Raw genomic sequence first — 21,672 nt, 5'->3', positions numbered from 1 at the left:
AACGTATGAAACGGGTGCTTTAAATATTACTGCGACAACTCGCTTTTTTCAACTGATGATGCACGATAGACATGTCCTTGACAGGTCGGTTCTGGTCAGGTTAAAAAGAATTGTACCAGGGTTTCAGAAGATTGAGTTACAGAATAAAAGAAGGTTAAAGAAGAGAGTGTTGGAATGCTCCATCTTCCCCAAGAAGCCCTGTAACACTATGTCACTCCATTTACAATTTACATTTGTTTTGCAAATACTTCATTAGTTAAGGTTGTCAAAATAAACAATATAAAATAAAAAATAAACAATGAAAAAAGGGACCACAAACGCACTGCTTGCAGCCTCGAGTACTTGTCATAATTCTGCTAGTAGTTTTTTTTTTACCGTTTATAATAATGTTAAGATAGTAATAACATAATTTTTCTTTTCTTCTTTTCACCTTCTTGTAAGTGTAAGGTCCACGTTTACTGTCGCAGGGTACAGCGTGGCATCCCAATTTACATTTATATCTATTTATTTTTTCCCTTACTTTCCTCACCAATTTAATTGTTTATGAATTGAGAGAGTGGAAGAAATAACAAGGAAAAAAACTTTGCCAGAGTCTTGAGACATTTATCACAGAGTGAACATGCACACAACTTGTCACTGAGTAGGATCTAAAGAACCTTGATCCTGAGAACTGTCCTCAACCTGGCTTGCCTGAGGGGAAGAACAAGGACATTACACATCAGCTGTTAAATGGATTGGATTTTTTGCAATCCCATTGGAATGTCCATCGAGACTTCAAGCTGCAGAACATCCTGATTGCAATAACTGGTCAAGCGAAGATTGCAGACTTTGGACTGGCCAGGATATACAGAGATGCAATGGCTTTAACTTCTGTAGTGGTGATTTGAGTTATGGTTTTAATATTTTTGTTAGTTTTGTAATGCGTTTTTGTAATTTTACTCAAGGTTTTAGCTGTAATGCGTTTTATTATCTCATCATAAATGTGAATTATTATTATTATTATTATTATTATTACTATTATTATTATTATTATTGATGCTTGTAGAAGCGTTTCTGCCTTTCAAAGTCAATATTTATTCTTACGTTTATGTTGCCTGTAAATTTTGTTAGATTTGTGTTATATCAGAGCTCCATTTAAACTAGCTATGCTAACCTGGATGCTCCTGTATAAATATTGATTTCAATAAATAGAATAAATATCTGTCTGCACAAGGCTGAACAGATATTCGTCCATTTGTGGGGCCCGGCTGGGATTCTTGACACAAATCGCTTTCCTTTCAAGGCCAATATAAATGTAGATAGTTCGTCCCTGGCTTGCCACCAAGACGATCCCTCAGCGAAGGCATCTAAAAATGGATTCTCGCCCGACTGTTCGCTGTTGTAGCCCTGCTTTTTAACAGCGAAATAAAATCTTGGTAACGCAGCTAGCGGTGTGTAGGGTATTATACATTAGGCTGGAATATTAATCTATCGTATGCTCAGTCTAGTTTTTTTGTTTCTTTTTCCTGTTAAGCTTTGGGTAATATCGGAGTGAAATTATATTATTATATTAAGGTGGCTGTTTTGGAGTATAATAGTTATCAACCGCTTCAGACGGTTGGTATATCCCCTAGTAAAGGCGATGAAATATGTATATGACAATCAGAGATAAAAATGTTATTATTCAAATGACCTTATAAAGCGTTTGTTTCTTCAGATATTGTATTATAAAATTGAATCTACCTCGTGGTAATTTTTTCACTTTCAAATGAAAATGATTGATAAAAGTTCGAAACAAAACATACCACCTCTCTCTAAGTAACTAATTTAAATATAAATGCTGAAAAGCACTCACCTATAATCACGGATTTTGTGATTATGAAAAGAAATTAATTGAAAATAAGCTGTCCAACACTTTTATTTTGAGTAACTTGAATTTAAACACAGTAGGTATGAGTCCATTTTAGGTCATAGATAGTTTCAGCTCTGTTCAAAAATAGCTCAGAGACCAGGTACTAAAACCTATTAGATACGACTGTGCTATGGCAAAGAGATATGAACGGTGCGACAATCGGATATGAAAATACTATTGAACATATATAAAAGCTTCATATATGACTCGCAAATGGCCTTATAAAAGCGTATAAATGTGCCTACCTCGCTAGAGTTCTATTATTCCTGTTTGTTGAGTCTTGCTTGTGTCTTACAGCCAAAACGAGAGAATTTTCCCATGGTGGATTTCCAATCCTACAAACATAACGAAAAAGTAAAGAAGACAAAGGTTGAAGAGTTCAATCTATCATAAACAAAATAAATTTTATTCGTGTAAGGCTTTAGTGAAAACAGACATCATCGTTGCTTTGCCTGAAGGACATTACGTTGCAATTATCCCAAGATCTCGCCTTTCGTGGAGGCAACACTTGGTGTCAGCATAGATTTCATCTGCTTCATGATGCTGTAAGTCATTTTTATTCTTGTCAAAAAGTAACTATGGAGATAAACTTCATAGTCACTTTTTAACAGGAAGAAAAATGAAGTTCGTCTTCCTCCAGAGCAACTCTGGTCTGCCAAATGGGGAGGCAAAATCGTCTATTGACATGGAAAAAAACACAGCAGTGGCACTTTAATCATGTTTAATCCATCCCTGGATGTAGAAGTGGAAAATTGGGAGGTTAGCCTAAAAGGTCGACAAATTGTTTTGCGTGCTAAGTTACAGAATAAAAGAAGGTTAAAGAAGAGAGTGTTGGAGTGCTCCTTCTTCCCCAAGAAGCCCTGTAACACTATGTCACTCCATTTGCAATTTATATTTGTTTTGCAAAAACTTCATTACTAAACGTTGTCAAAATAGAATAAAAAATAAACAATGAAAAAAGGGACCACGAACACACTGCTCGCAGCCTCGAGTACTTGTCATAATTCTGCTAGTAGTTTTCCTTTTTACCGTTTATAATATAGTTTAGCTAGTAATAACTTAACACAGTTTTTCGTTTCTTCTTTTCACCTTATTGTAAGTGTAAGGTCCATGTTTATTGGCGCAAGCTACAGAGTGGCATCCCAACCTACATTTATATCTATTTATTTTTTCCCTTACTTTCCTCACCAATTTAATTGTTTATGAATTGAGAGAGTGGAAGAAATAACATGGAAGAAAACTTTGCCAGAGTCTTGAGACATTTATCACAGAGTGAACATGCACACAACTTGTCACTGAGTAGGATCTAAAGAACCTTGATCCTGTGAACTGTCCTCAACCTGGCTTGCCTGAGGGGAGGAACAAGGACATTACGCATCAGCTGTTAAATGGATTGGATTTTTTGCAATCCCATTGGAGTGTCCATCGAGACTTCAAGCTGCAGAACATCCTGATTGCAATAACTGGTCAAGCGAAGATTGCAGACTTTGGACTGGCCAGGATATACAGAGATGCAATGGCTTTAAATTCTGTAGTGGTGATTTGAGTTATGGTTTTAATATTGTTGTAAGTTTTGTAATGCGTTTTTGTAATTTTACTCAAGGTTTTAGCTGTAATGCGTTTTATTATCTCATCATAAATGTGAATTATTATTACTATTATTATTATTATTATTATTATTATTATTATTATTGATGCTTGTTATCATTGATGCTTAAAAATAATAATTTATTACTGAAATTTTGCTTGAAAATAGTCTCTCTTTTTTTAAAACGAATTAAATTGTAAAAAGGTTTTTAATAGTTCTTTTTTTATACTTTTAACGTATAAATAGCAATTTGTGTGGAATATTTTAATAAAGAATTATTATTATTATTGATGCTTGTAGAAGCGTTTCTGCCTTTCAAAGTCAATATTTATTCTTACGTTTATGTTGCCTGTAAATTTTGTTAGATTTGTGTTATATCAGAGCTCCATTTAAACTAGCTATGCTAACCTGGATGCTCCTGTATAAATTTTGATTTCAATAAATTGAATAAATACCTGTCTGCACAAGGCTGAACAGATATTCGCCCATTTGTGGTGCCCGGCTGGGATTCTTGACACAAATCGCATTCCTTTCAAGGCCTCTATAAACGCAGATATTTCGTCCCTGGCTTGCCAACCAGGCGATCCCTCAAGAAAGGCATCTAAAAATGGTGGATTCTTGCCTTACCGTTCGCTGTTGTAGCCGTGCTTTTCAACAGCGAAATAAAATGGTGACGTAGCTAGCGGTATGCAGGGCATTATACATTAGGCTCGAACACTAATCTGTGGTATACTTTGTAGTTTTTTGTTTCTTTTTCCTGTTAAGCTTTGGGTAATTTCGGAGTGAAATTATATTGTTATATTTAGGTGGCTGTTCTGAGGTACAATAGTTATCAACCGCTTCAGACGGCTGGTATATCTTACAGCGATGAAATATGTATATGGCAGTCAGAGATGAAAATGTTATTATTCAAATGACCTTATAAAGTGATTGTTTCTTCAGATATTGTATTATAAAATTAAATCTACCTCGTGGTAATTTTTCACTTTCAAATGAAAATGATAGTTAAAAGATCGAAACAAAACATACCACCTATCTATAAGTAACTGATTGAAATAAAAATGCTGAAAAGCACTCACCCATAATCACGGATTTTGTGATAATGAAAAGAAATAAATTGAAAATAAGCTGTTCAACCCATTTATTTTGAGCAACTTGAATTTAAACACAGTAGGTACGAGTCCATTTTAGGTCATAGATAGTTTCAGCCCCATTCAAAAACAGCTCAGACACCACTGAGTTAAAACCTATTAGATACGACTGTGCTATGGCAAAGAGATTTGAACGGTGCGACAATCGGATATGAAATAAATAAAGCTTCGTATATGACTCGCAAATGGCCTTATAAAAGCGTTCGAATGTGCCTACCTCGCTAGAGTTCTATTATTCCTGTGTTTTGAGTCTTGTGCCTTACAGCCAAAACGAGAGAATTTCCCATGGTGGATTTTCAATCCTACAAACATAATAAAAACATAAAGAAGACAAAGATTGAAGACTTCAACCTGTAATTATTAAGTCTTTAATATTCGTATTTAGTGAAAGTTGCATAATTAACCAACCCAGACAGTCGATTATAAACAAAATATATTTTTACCATTCGCGACCGGGTTGAACTCTCTGATCTACGGCTAAAAATGTTTTCTGACTTAATTCACAGCGCATCACAGCAGTGAAACAAGCTCTAAGGAATTCTGTATAACATTAAGCTTTTCAGAAAAAGTGAAGGGCGAACCCGATTTAAATATTAAAACTAGAATTGAAAGGAAAAATCAAATGCTTCCAGCTTTATAACCAAAGCAGGTGTCCGCGACGCGCATAAAATCGAAGGGTTTTATCAAATAGGCAAAATAGTACAGACTTATTTCAGCTTAATACTGTGGTGAAAGGAGCTAAAAAATTGACATCAATTGAACTGGGACAAAATGAACACCCATTCTTGAAAACCGTGGCTGATCTTTTTAAACGATGTCGATACGAAGCTAAATATATGCTTTGTTCAGAACTGATAATGCCACCCAGAGAGAAATGAATAAATTATAGGTAACAATTTTCCAGAGTTGTATGCGCAAAAAATCATCATTGTGCTCCACATTTTTTTCCAAAGAACCTTGAAAGGTTTAAATGTATCAGATCATTTAATTTTTAAAAATTCAGGATTGATTGTGGCCGTGAAGGAACCCAGTCGACAACACCCTCGATTTCGAGCATTTCGCTTTGATCATTATTGTTTTAACAATAATTAAAAATAAGCAATGCTCAATAAATCAGGATGCATTCACACTTACAACAGAAATTCATACATATAAATCTGAGGAATTACCTTTTCTGTAAGGTTATTCTTGCCTCCCTGTCGACTGCAGGAGTCTTTATGGGCGAGAAGCCAGTGGCGATGAGGAGTTTCTGTGAGATGCTGTGTTTACATTAGAGAACAAAGAAACAAAGAAGCTGTGGCGGCGCTTGTTTTCTTGTACCTGATTGGTCATGTTTTCTCTCTTTCTTTACACCTGCGCAAACGAGAACATTGTCAATGAAACAATCGGCTTGCCATGTGAAACAAAATTTGCATAAGAAAATCAAAAGATCTTTATAATTTCAGGCGCGGATCCAGGATTTTGAAATGGGGGGTGAATTTTTGTAATAATGTAATGGAACCAAAGCCTGGTTGGGGTGTTTGAGGTCTGTGCATCAGCATGATTGATTTCCGATGAATAATTATCATTTCAAGTTCGAATTTTAGGCGAAAGCAAGTGCCAATTATATTATTTTAGATTTTTAAATTCATTTGCAAGGAGCCAATTGAATTGCAATTTGACAAGAGAGGGCGTTTGTTGAAATGATACCGAGAACTCATCTCTATCATTTCTAAAGAATCGGCAACTGAAGAGATCCACAAGATTAGGATCGAAACCGCGGTCTTGCCTGACCATTGCCTTAAATGCTACAGAGTTAACTAACGGCCGAAGGACTCGAAGCAGCCCCTGGCCAGAGCAGGTAATCAAAACACAGGAGGAAAATACTAAGCTCCCGCAACACAAACCTCACAGTTACAGAGCTTGGCGGAGCGATAACAAAAAACACAGCCGTAACTTAAGCGGCCTTTAGCCCTCAATTTAACGGCGCATTGCATAACTTTCAAAGAAGCTACAATGCTAAAGAAAAGATCAAGAGACAAATAACCGTGATAAGAAGCACAACATCTTGCAACAAAAGCAAACAGCCGGGACCAGCAATCTGACAAAAGCTGCAAGATAATGTATAGTTATTATACGGTTCAAATCCTATCCTTACAACGATAAAAAGAGAGGCTATACTGTCACCAGACGCTCTGAAATGAGCCATACCAAGCCTAAACTAAGTGCCACAAACGGCATAAGAACGACAGTCGCTAAACAGAAATAACAAGAGGTCAAAATGACCTTTGAGATCAAAATACAAAACATGCGACAGTTAAACACATGGCTTTGTTCAGTGTCTATCGTGCAAATCCTCCAAATCATAAATGGCATTTAATAAGAAGAAAATCCAGCGCTAAAAGGAAATTTACAGGGAACACCACTCATTTCATTGAGAAAAGAATGTTCTCTGAAAGACATGCCCGTGAGGGCAAAACTATTATTTAGGCTAAACACGCACATGAGAGTCCCGCAGGCCTGTCAACCCCATTATTGCCAAAAAAAAAAAAAAAAAAAAGAAAAAGAAAGAAAGAAGTAATCTCGTACCCTAATCTCGTACCCAGATCTCCCACGGTCAGGCGGAGGGGAGATCTGGTAAAGTTCGATTTGAGGCCCGGAATACGGGCCTGCCCATCATCCTTTGTCCACCGTGCTGAATGGCCGCCGGCTCGTAACTGTGATCATTCCTGGTGAGGTTTTCGCTTTCGAGGGTGCTCTTCGGAACGTTCTTCGGTCGAGAGGACAACAAAACTTGAAACTTAAACCAAAACGAAAAAGGCAACAGGAGAGATTACAATCAACAAGCGCGGTAAATCACTTTTTTACTAAGATTAGTTCCTACCCTTTGTGACCATCTAGACCATCTTTGCAATGAAAACTGTTCCAAGAACAAATCCATCGTAATTGTGCTTTCTCCACTCAAGATCAACGTGCTTATCGACGATCAATTAAAAAGACTTAAGTCAACCGGAGTAAGCTGGGTGTATATATAAGTAAAAAATTTGCAATAAAAATTTAGCCGTTAATTAACGGCTAAATCGAGGTTTGTATATATTATAGTAACTGAGTAAGTTTATGGCTAATTTTTTTTTATATATGTAGAATGCCTTTGTTGCAAAATTCGCCGTTGTCTAAACTCCGGAGTAAGCTGTACCAGTTTTCGCCTTAGATGGTAACTGTATCGAAGATACTGTAATTTACAGGCAGGGAAATGTCACATAATTTTTGTGCACCCCAAGGTAAAGGTAGCAACAGACAGTGCAGAGAGTTTTTGTTGTCGAAGCTTTATCAGAAAAATTTTGTGGTCGTTGTTGTAGATGAGGCACAATAGAGTTACTGATTGGCATCTTGGTGTTAAATTTCGCATTGGAAAGTCAAATGGTTCATGTCATATTTTCATTTGCAAAGTTTCAGAAATTGTGGTCTACCAGTGATACGTAAAAATTATTTCTTCTCTTTGTAGTCTTTCAGCTGATTTGGTCACACAAATTCTCCTTCTTCCATAAGTTAATGGTTTAAATTTCCAAACCAAATGGATTGTGTAAATGCGGCAGGTTTCTTTTACAGGCCAAAGGACACAACTCAAGGTCACTGTAATAATATAATTTTATATGAACCAGCTAAACAGGGCCTCCTCCTACCTACAACAACTGTCCACTCCTATAACACCAGAAATTCTGCCAAGCTTAATTTCCACCGACCACAAGTTAGAACTAACATAGGCAAATTTACTTTTAAGTACTCTGCTTCTGTCATATGGGAAACTGTCCCATGGCATTGAAAAAAACAAAAACTTTTAACAGGTTTAAGAAACTTTATAAGGCCCACCTGATCTCTTGTCAATCAAATAATATATGTTCTGTTTAATGATCAAATATAATAGTATGTAACTATCTAATAATAATAATAGAGTTAAAAATAATAATAATAATAATAATAATAATAATAATAATAATAATAATTGTCTGCTTATATTTTGATCTTTGTTGTCGCTGCTGTTGCTGCTGATGATGTGTTGTCCTTTTCCTTTCTTTTTGTTTGTTGTTGTTGTTTGTTTGTTTGTATGTTGTTTTTTTGCTTTTTTTTGTTTTTATTTATTTATTGTTTTGTTCTTCTTTTATTAAGCTTGTCCTGTTTAAATTTCTTGCTCGGTTCAGTAAATCTCGAACATACCTTAATTTACACGAATGTAATTCTCTCTTGTACATCCTAGGCTCTACAAACATTTCCTACATTTTCTAATATCTCAATAAAGCTCAGTGTCATTTCTTTGTTTACTTAAAAGTAGGTGGTGGTCAGCTAGAAAGCCTTTGCTACTTTGACCACCACACAATTTTATAATTTGTACTGTATTTATTTTTATCTTGTAATCATTTGTTGTAATACTTTTCTTTCTATGTTAATGTTGTGTAAATAGTGTGAAATAAATGAATCATGAACCATCCTAGCCCTAACACCATGCTACTGTCTTGGTTATATTCCGTGTAAATGGTAGGAGCCCAGTTATGTCCAACATTAAAATACCGAGTACACCCTTGCTGTTTTAAAGGGGGTTTTTTTTCTCAAAAATGGAAGTTTGAATTTCTTTTGGGAAATGGAGGTACCACATCTGGATTTGGGATCTGAAGAATGTTTGGTTACTTGCAACATGTGAGCAAACAGAGCAAGTCCCTATGAGTTTCCCATTAGAGTTTTATTTGGTAGTGATGAGCTTTCCATTTCAGTGGTTCTTGATTCACCTTTATCACATAACACTTGAAAAGTTTTCACCTGAAATTTATGTTAAGTTTAGGGGACATGCCCCCTCGACTGCTTCTTTGATGACAAGTTAATAAAGGTTATAATTTTACACATAGGAGTCCACAGACTCGAAAATTAGAACCACATAATACACAAGTCTAATAATATTTGACTCTTGATATGAAGAACAAAGGTCATTATCTGCATTTGATTTGCAAGGCACAATGAGCTGCTTAAATAATCATTGTTGTACTGAGCATTGCATTATTTGTACATGCATAGAGGATGATACACTAAGAATAATACAAGGTTCTTTATGTCCAAAGCAGCTATCTTGGTGCTTGGACACTCACCTCTGATGGGATCCTTGATTTCAGCAAAAAAAAAAATAATAATAACAATAATAATAGGAAGGTGTGAAGGTCTTTTGGGCTCATAAAAGTAGCAAATGGCAGATAAATAGAAAACAAATAAAAAAAATATTTCCACTATTTGTTTTCCTGTGCATGTCTGTGTGTTCTAATGAACTGTCACCCATTTCTGCAGCAAAACAACAGCTTTCACAGTAAGCTGATCTTCAGTAACCATGAATTCCTAAGTATTCCTTAACCATGGCCTTCCATAGCCAGGAAACAACATTTAATCAAACTGTCAGACACAAACCCACTGCAGAGAAGTGGTGGGGAAAAGAAACTTTGAAAACAGTGTCTGTCTTGGATGAAAATTCCTTGTTGATGCCAATTCCTTGAGCAAAAAAAATTTTCTTGTATTGATATTTGCACCCATGTCAGGTCCTAACTTTTCTTAATATTAAGACCAGCAACACAAAATTATGTTCAAGGACTTTTCACACAAGTACACAAAAAATATCAGAACAGTGAACCTTGAACCTTTAAGCCCCAGTAGTGATCAGTATCAAAATTTCTCCTAATATTTGTCAATACACAATCAAGGAGAGGTCATGAGATCACCAGTGGTGAAATTTCTTGATATTTCAACAACCTCCCTATAATGCTACTATGAAAAATGGACATGTAGAGACCAGTAAGGAGAAACTGTATGTTGACACTGAGGCTTAAAGGTTAAAAGCTAATAAATACAGAGCCATATTGTTGGTGATTATCGCAGCTTCTTTTATGCTTTGTCCTTACACCACCCCATGCGTCAAAAAGGGCTTAGTTACTTGAGAATCCCTTTTTATTCAGCCTTCTCATTATCCATTTTCTGGTAATTATATTGTCTTAATCTAATGGAAAGAATAACAACATCCCAGTGAATGACTACAGTTTTTTCTTAATTAATTGCATCTTTGTTCAGGGGGCACAACTTCAGAGTACAGTAAACGAGGAACACTTTCCTCAGTATTCCCTACAGCGAAGATTGTTGTCATGACAACAACAGCAACAGAAAAACAACCAAACTACAATCATACAAAGTTTGAATATGAAAGATTTATGGAGTACTACAAAGGCCCTCCTATCTTGACACAAAGTAATGTTGACCAGTTTGATTACATATTTTCGCCCATAGCAGATGAACTTATCACCACCAATGTCAAAAATTAAGCCTGTCAGCCTATTATTTACTCATCATTAGTACTGTGTGGAGTTGGGGGTGCCTTTTTGGGTGGAAAGCTTGGGGATCACCAGTTCTACCTTACTCCCCAAATTCCTCAAAATGCACTTTTGGCTCAGTCTCATTCTCTACAGACTGACAACGAATATTATTTGCCACAATCTTTGGGAATGGGGTTTGATTCTCATTGTATTGGAAGGATAATAATTTATTCATTTTGGTCTTCCGCAAACTATGGAAAGTTTTTTCCAAGAAAGTGGAAGAGATGGGAAGCCTGCTACATCAAAACTTTACTTTAACAACAATCATATTGGTGCAAATATTGAAGAAATGCAACCCATCATGACAGATTAGTGTAAATACCCCAGAAATCTGTGCAGGGGAAAATTTTTGCTTATAACCACTTTGGTTTTGGCTTTTGTGTGAGAAATGCAGCTGTTGTGATATCTGTTGTCCGAAATGACTGTCATTGCTCTTAATTATGTGTTGAGCTGTGTCCAGCTGTTTTAGCCCTTGAAGATATTCACATCACTGATAGGAACTTTAGGAACTTGCCTCTCCCTAGAAATCAGGTGGAAGAAATTAAGGCAGAGTTAACAAGAAATAAAGGAGAAACTGAGGCCAGTGATAACTATTTGTATCAGAGAATGTGCTAAGGATTAACAATGGAAGTAGTTAATGAAGTGTGTTTAGTACTTCAAGGACTCCATACTAATGATAAAATAATGGAGAAATTCCCCTATCTTGAAGAAAAGAACAATGGCAAAAAGATTCTAAAAACTATAAGTGATGTCAAATCCAAAGAGGCATGTCCTCCTTTTAAAACTACTTCTTTTCTAAAGCCTATCACAAGCATAGACCTGCAAAACATTAGTTGGTGCAGACATGTAAACCAATGTCCCCATTTTTATTTTAGAGGAAGGCTAGTTTTATATTTTGGATCCAAATTTTTTTTAACTCAGTAGGTGGGAGAGAGGGGATAAAATTAAACTAACTACACTTACATAAAGAGCCCTAATCGGTTCAGACAAGGTGTTCTCTGTTGTAGTACGGGTTTCATTACTATTATTTTGGCGGTCATAAGTCGGACATTTTTCATTTCTCTTAGCTGAGGGGTGGGAGGGATATTGATCTCACCAGATGAATAATAATATTGTGTGGACACTCTATCAATTTCTCCAAAGTCCTATGAGAGATGTTGTATGGATCTTGAAGGAATAAGCACACTGGTCTGAAAGGACTAATATTATATTATGAAGTCCAGTTCAATTTATAGAAGGAAAATAGTCTTTTAGCAGAAGACAAAAACTGAAAATATGCTAGCAAATGCGGCGCGCGTGTTCAGGAACTCAAGGTAAAGTATTTTGGGGAAATTAATTTGCGTTTACTAAGTAAATAATCATTTAAAAAAAATCATTTTTTGTCAAGAACAAGATGCCTGCTATATATACTGGCATTACGCGTGATGCTGGGGCTGATTCATTTATTCCAACTGTATGCTTTGCCGATTGATAAAACTATCCTTGCTAATGGAATAGTTTGAGTCACGACGATCGCGTTACGTTGTTTACCTTGTGTTACGCGACTCAGACTGTCACCGGAAATGTGTGGAATTCCATTACGATAACGTAAGCTTATCAATGACCTCTTTTCAGTCTCGCGTCGTGGTCTAAGACTGTCAAACAAAGCACGATTCCTTCGCCATGAACTCACCAATTTCCACCGTTTTAAATGTCGAGTGCTTCTTAGAAGTTATTCTTTCGATTTGCCGCTTCAAAATGATGAAATTTCCGTTTGAAAACGGCACACTTGAGTCCAGAACATGTTATAAACAATATGGCGCGACAATTTAATGCACTTTTAATTAAGAAATCAAATGATGCGTTGACGTCACACAGGTAAGGGTGAGTGGGTCCCCTCCCTCGCGATATAAGCGACAAGAATGGATTTTGATTGGCCTGCTGTTGTTGAAGACAATCAGAACAATACATCCCGAGTAGGAGAGGGGAGAGTTTAATGAATAAATTAATGTACCGATTTGTGGATACGAGGAAGAAAAAAAAAAAAAAAACAAGATGCCTGCTATACTGGCATTACGCGTGATGCTGGGGCTGATTCATTTATTCCAACTGTATGCTTTGCCGATTGATAAAACTATCCTTGCTAATGGAATAGTTTGAGTCACGACGCTCGCGTTACGTTGTTTACCTTGTGTTACGCGACTCAGACTTTCACCGGAAATGTGTGGAATTCCATTACGATAACGTAAGCTTCTCAATGACCTCTTTTCAGTCTCGCGTCGTGGTCTAAGACTGTCAAACAAAGCACGATTCCTTCGCCATGAACTCACCAATTTCCACCGTTTCAAATGTCGAGTGCTTCTTAGAAGTTATTCTTTCGATTTGCCGCTTCAAAATGGTGAAATTTCCGTTTGAAAACGGCACACTTGAGTCCAGAACATGTTATAAACAATATGGCGCGACAATTTAATGCACTTTTAATTAAGAAATCAAATGATGCGTTGACGTCACACAGGTAAGGGTGAGTGGGTCCCCTCCCTCGCGATATAAGCGACAAGAATGGATTTTGATTGGCCTGCTGTTGTTGAAGACAATCAGAACAATACATCCCGAGTAGGAGAGGGGAGAGTTTAATGAATAAATTAATGTACTGATTTGTGGATACGAGGAAGAAAAAAAAAAAAACAAGATGCCTGCTACACTGGCATTACGCGTGATGCTGGGGCTGATTCATTTATTCCAACTGTATGCTTTGCGGATTGATAAGACTATCCTTGCTAGTGGAATAGTTTAAGTCACGACGATCGCGTTACGTTGTTTCCCATGTGTTACGCGACTCGGACTATCACCAGAAATTTTAGCCTCCCACGCAGACGTTCTTAGGGCAGGAACGCGTGACGAACCCCCAAGAACGTCTGCGTGGGAGGCTACGGAAAATTTGTGAAATTCCATTACGATAACGTAAGCTTCTCAATGACCTCTTTTCAGTCTCGCGTCGTGGTCTAAGACTGTCAAACAAAGCACGATTCCTTCGCCAGGAACTCACCAATTTCCACCGTTTTACGTGTCGGGTGCTTCTTAGAAGTTATTCTTTCGATTTGCCGCTTCAAAATGGTGAAATTTCCGTTTGAAAAAGGCACACTTGAGTCCAGAACATGTTAAAACAATATGGCGCGACTATTTAATCCGTCATTAATAAATATATCAAATGATGCATTGACGTCACACAGGTAGGGGTGAGTGGGTCCCCTCCCTCACGATATAAGCGACAAGAATGGATTTTGATTGGCCTGCCTTTGTTGAAGACAATCAGAACAATACACCCCGAGTAGGAGAGGGGAGAGTTTAATGAATAAATTAATGTACCGATTTGTAGCTACTACGAAGAAAAAAAAAAGAAATCGACCCGTTTTAAGACACGGTATGCCCCCTCAGGGCATCCCGCGTAAAAAAAAAGAAATCGACCCGTTTTTAGACACGGTATGTCCCCTCAGGGCATCCCGCGTAAAAAAAGATGCCTGCTACACTGGCATTACGCGTGATGCTGGGGCTGATTCATTTATTCCAACTGTATGCTTCGCCGATTGATAAAACTATCCTTGCTAATGGAATAGTTTGAGTCACGACGATCGCGTTACGTTGTTTCCCAAGTTGTGTTACGCTACTCAGGGTTTCAAGGGAAATTGCGGGAATTCCATTGCGATAACGTAAGCTTCTCAATGACCTCTTTTCAGTCTCGCGTCGTGGTCTAAGACTGTCAAACAAAGCACGATTCCTTCGCCATGAACACACCAATTTCCACCGTTTTAAATGTCGGGTGCTTCTTAGAAGTTATTCTTTCGATTTGCCGCTTCAAAATGGTGAAATTGATGTTTGAAAACGGCACACTTGAGTCCAGAATATGTTATAAACAATATGGCGCCACAATTTAATGCAGTTTTAATGAAGAAATCAAATGATGCGTTGACGTCACACAGGTAAGGGTGAGTGGGTCCCCTCCCTAGCGATATAAGCGACAAGAATGGATTTTGATTGGCCTGCTGTTGTTGAAGACAATCAGAACAATACATCCCGAGTGGGAGAGGGGAGAGTTTAATGAATAAATTAATGTACCGATTTGCAGCTACGAGGAAGAAAAAAAAACAAGATGCCTGCTATGCTGGCATTACGCGTGATGCTAAGGCTGATTCATTTATTCCAACTGTATGCTTCGCCGATTGATAAAACAATCCTTCCTAATGGAATAGTTTGAGTCACGACGATCGCGTTACGTTGTTTTCTTTGTGTTACGCGACTCAGACTATCACCGGAAATTTTAGCCTCCCACGCAGACGTTCTTAGGGCAGGAACGCGTGACGAACCCCTAAGATAAAGAACGTCTGCGTGGGAGGCTTAGGAAATTTGTGAAATTCCATTGCGATAACGTAAGCTTCTCAATGACCTCTTTTCTGTCTGCAATCGCGTCGTGGTCTGAGACTGTCAAACAAAGCACGATTCCTTCGCTAAGAACTCACCAATTTCCACCGTTTTAAGTGTCGGGTGCTTCTTAGAAGTTATTCTTTCGATTTACCGCTTCAAAATGGTGAAATTTCCGTTTGAAAACGGCACACTTGAGTCCACAACATGTTAAAACAATATGGCGCGACAATTTAATCCGTCCTTAATAAATATATCAAATGATGCATTGACGTCACACAGGTAGGGGTGAGTGGGTCCCCTCCCTCGCGATATTAGCGACAAGAATGGATTTTGATTGGCCTGCTGTTGTTGAAGACAATCAGAACAATACATCCCGAGTAGGAGAGGGGAGAGTTTAATGAATAAATTAATGTACCGATTTGTAGCTACGACGAAGAAAAAGAAATCGTCCCGTTTTTAGACACGGTATGCCCCCTCAGGGCATCCCGCGTAAAAACAAGATGCCTGCTATACTGGCATTACGCGTGATGCTGGGGCTGATTCATTTATTCCAACTGTATGCTTCGCCGATTGATAAAACTATCCTTGCTAATGGAATAGTTTGAGTCACGACGATCGCGGTACGTTGTTTTCCGTGTGTTACGCGACTCAGACTATCAGCGGAAATTTGTCAAATTCCATTACGATAACGTAAGCTTCTCAATGACCTCTTTTCTGTCTCGCGTCGTGGCCTAAGACTGTCAAACAAAGCACGAATCCTTCACTAAGAACTCACCAATTTCCACCGTTTTACGTGTCGGGTGATTCTTAGAAGTTATTCTTTCGATTTACCGCTTCAAAATGGTCAAATTTCCCTTTGAAAACGGCACACTTGAGTCCAGAACATGTTAAAACAATATGGCGCGACTTAATCCGTCTTTAATAAATATATCAAATGATGCATGACGTCACACAGGTAGGGGTGAGTGGGTCCCCTCCCTCGTGATATAAGCGACAAGAATGGATTTTGATTGGCCTGCTGTTGTTGAAGACAATCAGAACAATACATCCCGAGTAGGAGAGGGGAGAGTTTAATGAATAAATTAATGTACCGATTTGTGACTACGAGGAAGAAAAAAAAGAAATCGACCCGTTTTTAGACACGGTATGCCCCCTCAGGGCATCCCGCGTAACAAGATGCCTGCTATACTGGCATTACGCGTGATGCTGGGGCTGATTCATTTATTCCAACTGTATGCTTTGCCGATTGATAAAACTATCCTTGCTAATGGAATAGTTTGAGTCACGACGATCGCGTTACGTTGTTTACCTTGTGTTACGCGACTCAGACTTTCACCGGAAATGTGTGGAATTCCATTACGATAACGTAAGCTTCTCAATGACCTCTTTTCAGTCTCGCGTCGTGGTCTAAGACTGTCAAACAAAGCACGATTCCTTTGCCATGAACTCACCAATTTCCACCGTTTTAAATGTCGAGTGCTTCTTAGAAGTTATTCTTTCGATTTGCCGCTTCAAAATGGTGAAATTTCCGTTTGAAAACGGCACACTTGAGTCCAGAACATGTTATAAACAATATGGCGCGACAATTTAATGCACTTTTAATTAAGAAATCAAATGATGCGTTGACGTCACACAGGTAAGGGTGAGTGGGTCCCCTCCCTCGCGATATAAGCGACAAGAATGGATTTTGATTGGCCTGCTGTTGTTGAAGACAATCAGAACAATACATCCCGAGTAGGAGAGGGGAGAGTTTAATGAATAAATTAATGTACCGATTTGTGGATACGAGGAAGAAAAAAAAACAAGATGCCTGCTACACTGGCATTACGCGTGATGCTGGGGATGATTCATTTATTCCAACTGTATGCCTCGCCGATTGATAAATCTATCCTTGCTAATGGAATAGTTTGAGTCACGACGATTGCGTTACGTTGTTTCCCTTGTATAACGCGACCCAGACTTTCACTGGAAATTTTTGAAATTCCATTACGATAACATAAGCTTCTCAATGACCTCTTTTCAGTCTTGCGTCGCGGTCTAAGACTGTCAAACAAAGCACGATTCCTTCGCCAGGAACTCACCAATTTCCACCGTTTTAAATGTCGGGTGCTTCTTAGAAGTTATTCTTTCGATTCACCGCTTCAAAATGGTGAAATTTCCGTTTGAAAACGGCACACTTGAGTCCAGAACATGTTAACAATATGGCGTCAAATTTTATCCGGATTTGATAAATAAATCAAATGGTGCTTTGACGTCACACAGGTAGGGGTGAGTGGGTCCCCTCCCTCGCCATATAAGCGACAAAAAAGGATTTTGATTGGCCTTCTTTTGTTGAAGACAATCAGGACAATACATCCCGAGTAGGGGAGGGGATAGTTTAATGAATAAATTAATGTACACATTTGTAGCTACGAGGAAGAAAAAAAAAAAAAAAAAAAAGAAAAAAGAAATCGACCCGTTTTTAGACACGGTATGCCCCTTCAGGGCATCCCGCGTAAAAAAAAAAAAAAGAAATCGACCCGTTTTTAGACACGGTATGCCCCCTCAGGGCATCCCGCGTAAATACCAAAAAAAAAATATGACCTACCTCCATTTTATCCCCAAAAGTAAGCAAGCTTATATCCATCGTGTTGGAAACTTGTGTAATTTGGCAAGGCCGTTTGAACGCTACTGCAAACTCTTTTCGGCTAAAGTCGCTGTTGTCTTCCGAAAAAACAATTTCTCACTGTTCTCTCCCCACACAAAGGGCATGTATGTAGTAAAACGTCGCATGACAATCTTAATCGGAGCGAAAACTTTTCCGTGTTTTTGTTTCTTCCCCGAACTGAGCGAAAACCAAACACAGAAGGAAAGAGCCAATCACAGAGCAGATTAGAATGAGGCATTCTTAATTCTGGTAACCAACCAGAAATGGCGTTGTATCGAACTTTACCAGATCTCACATTACGACATTCCCGAACCGACGACTGAGATCGGGGTACGAGATTAAGAAAGAAGAGGGCTCAGAAAAAGGGGGGTGAAAAGTCACTCATTTAACCTCCCCTGGATCCGCGCCTGAATTTTGTTAAAGACATTTTGTCACACGAAGGGGGAAATAATATGAATAGATGTATTTAGATATAGTTACTGGTCAACATGGTTCGGGCAGCATCGAGATCGATGAGTTTTTCTTCAGTGAAATAAATATACAAACTGAACATAACATTTGTAAAAAATCCCAGCTGGTGGGAGGGAAACCAGTTGGCTTTTTACAAAGCGTTGCCTTGGATTTGAAAATGTTTAGTTTGGGAATTTTAACCAAAATTTTAAAAACATATCAAGGACAAAACAAAGACAGAGATCTAGTTCAGTAAGGATAGTTTATGCAATAAAATTTCGAGACATCAATCAGTTATGTCCTGACATTTTGAGGTTTACCGACTGAAGTTTTCACAATAGAGTTACAGTTATCGGGGTAAATTTGGGCAAAGGGAAGTAAAGCTAGTTTGAGTTAGTTGGGTTCTACTGTAAGGCTAGGCTTCGAAACTCTCTAGCATGGGAGCAAGCTCTTTATTACTTCAGCCGCGAGAGGATTGGGGCGGGGGCGGGAGAAGGAGAGCTTGCAACAATGACTGAAGAATTTTCGTTTCCACTTCGTCTGGGCGAAGTGAAATACCATTGGCTGAAAAATGACATACCATTGGTGACAGGCCTATGTGATGGCTTTTCTTAGAACATGTACAAATAATGTTAGAATGTTGTTTTCAAATGTTGATTTGCTTTTTAACCGACTGTTTAACTTATAATTTGAACTAAAATCCTTTAACTTTGGTGATTTTCTATGCAAAGCCGTTTTATCGTTGATCGACCAATTTCCTTGAACAGAGCCGAAGAATCTGCAAAAATTACACTCGTGTTTGCACGCACGCAATAAAATTGAAAATTTTTTGCTTCTAGAAGCAAATGTATATTATCGTTGGCTTGGAAATGAAAATTCTTCGCTGAATAAGCGTTGCAATCTCTCCTTCTCCTGCCCCCGCCGCAATCCTCCCGCGGCTGACCTAATAGAGAACTTGCTTACAGGCTAGAAGCTCTCCTAACTTAAGATGTTTCCTTATTATTATTTCTGAACAATAGTCTGTTGTTATTCTAACCACGGGCTTTTGTTAAGGTACGTCTTATTTCACCGTGAAAATGGCCTCAACGCAAGCATAAGCACAAGCACAATTAGGATTAAAATTTTTCCATCCTTGTGCTTGCGTCGCGTTCCTTTTTTTACTTGACATAAAGCTCTTTTGCTTGTGCTTGTTCTTGCGCCTGTGCTTGCGTCGCTAGTGAAAACTATGGTTAGCGAGCGACAAAGAGCGCTGAAAATTGGGCCTTATCACTGGTTAAACTAAAGCCCCCCAGCAGGACTTAGAAGCGCAAGCTTCATCCTCTCTTGAGAAACGTTGAAGACAGACTCAACAAGTATTTCAGGGATAATCATGAAAAATTATCCAAGTGTTATGGTTGTGGCGGTTGGTCACTGTGGAGGGCGTTGTCCGCTTCGTTCGATATCTTGAACGAGCTGAACGAAACTGTTCAGTTGTCAAGATGATTTTCAGAAGACAAAATCAAATACGATTCTTACGCCAACTCAAAACTGAAACATTCTTCCTAACTTATTACTACACCGCTGTTTCTGTTTTACTCGGCTCGGTTTAAACACACAGACAGCACTCGTTATTCGTGCGAGTAATTGTATGCACGCCACTATTTCCCCTTAGACGTTGTGTCTCGGCGTCAGTAGAAAACCTTGTAAAACGAGTCGTTAGCTAACTGTTAATTAGTTCAACTGTAAAAAGATTTTGCTTTAATACTCTTCAAAAGATGAAATAATGTTGTACCTGAACTGATGTAGCTTGATGCGTGCCTTCATACCTCGAGGTATGTTCAAGCTTTGAAAGCGCAATTTGGAGCCGGAAACCCAAGGAAAGTTTAATGTTATACAACAGATCAACTGGATCAGTGAAGAAGACGAAAGACTGACGAAGAATTTAGGTTGTGCTAAAGCACCAGCAAGGTGGTAAGCTAAGCGAAAGGACGACGCGATAAATCTGACTGGAAAAAAAGTTATTTTTCTCAGTTCATTCCATGTAGTCAACACCGATTTAAAATGCAGGCTGCAAAATACATCACAACTTTGACTTACACTGGTTGATTAAAGAAAACAAACGTGTCGATTTGAAACCATGAGTATATTTCAGCGATTTATGATTTAATGGTCCCGGGTTTTGGGAAATTATGTTAAAATGCGTCCAGTTGCTAGTCTTCCATTCGCCATTTTCGTCAACACACCCAGAGATCGCACAAAAAGGACCCGTGCTTCAGTAACTACACATGCAGTGTTCCAAAGTCATATCAACTTACCTTAATTACAGCATTCTACTTAAAGTTTGAGCTGTTCGAATTTGGAAGATGTTTGTTCCAGTTTTCTCCCGAAAACTGATGTTTGTGGTTGTAGAGTTTATTTCGGCGTTTTGCCGGTTGCACGCGTCTGAAACATTTACAGCTGCGCGTCGTGATTTCTGCCTCTTATGTTTGTCAAAATAAATACTTTAAGCCCTTTTATGAGAAGCAAAAAAAAAAAAACAGAAAATATATGTAATTCAAAGCATCATGAAATATTATCTTGATTTGGAAGTGTGAAAAAAACTTACCAGCGAGGAAAAACTCACGGTCTTCTTTCGAGTAAAAATTTTCAGAAGACAAACAAACCAAGGGAACCCGAGTCCAAGAAATTGTTATGGGGCATGAATAACAGCGAAAAGAGTTGCAAGAAACTGCTCAGTTGTCAAGATTATTTTCAGAAGACAGAATTAAATATAATTCTTACGCCAACTCAAAACTGAAACATTCATCCTAACTTATTACTACACCGCTGTTTCTGTTTAACTCGGCTCGGTTTAAACACAATAACTGCACTCGTAATTCGTGCGAGTAATCATACGAGCGCCACTATTTCCCCTTAGACGTTGTGTCTTGGCGTTTATGGATGGAAAACCTTCTAAAACGAGTCGTTAGCTAACTGTTAACTAGTTCAATTGCAAAAAGATTTTTCTATAATTCTTTTCAAAAGATAAAATAATGTTATACCTGAATGTGTGCCTTCATACCTCGCGGTATATACAAGCTGTGAAAGCGAACTTTGGTGCCGGAAACCCAAGGAAAGTTTAAGCCCTTTTATGAGAAGCAAAATACCAGAAAATATATGTAATTCAAAGCATCATGAAATATTATCTTGAT

The 21,672-nt window shown here is 38.1% G+C and overlaps 1 long non-coding RNA gene across 1 annotated transcript in view; it reads right to left on the bottom strand.

Annotated features, from left to right (window-relative positions):
- LOC146464593 (uncharacterized) overlaps nucleotides 1–21,672 on the bottom strand; it is a 78,157-nt gene that overhangs the window by 48,368 nt on the left and 8,117 nt on the right. The window contains exons 3-4 of the long non-coding RNA XR_014868421.1: nucleotides 5,800–5,983; nucleotides 4,848–4,932 (exon numbers count right to left, since the gene is read on the bottom strand). This is a non-coding gene — a long non-coding RNA (uncharacterized LOC146464593). The remainder of the gene's footprint in view (nucleotides 1–4,847; nucleotides 4,933–5,799; nucleotides 5,984–21,672) is intronic.

Source organism: Pavona decussata, unplaced genomic scaffold, assembly GCF_977016875.1.
Source record: "Pavona decussata unplaced genomic scaffold, jaPavDecu1.1 SCAFFOLD_161, whole genome shotgun sequence".
NCBI lineage: Eukaryota > Metazoa > Cnidaria > Anthozoa > Scleractinia > Agariciidae > Pavona > Pavona decussata.
The sequence above is the reverse complement of the archived record's forward strand: the minus strand, read 5'-3'. Positions and strand labels throughout refer to the sequence as shown.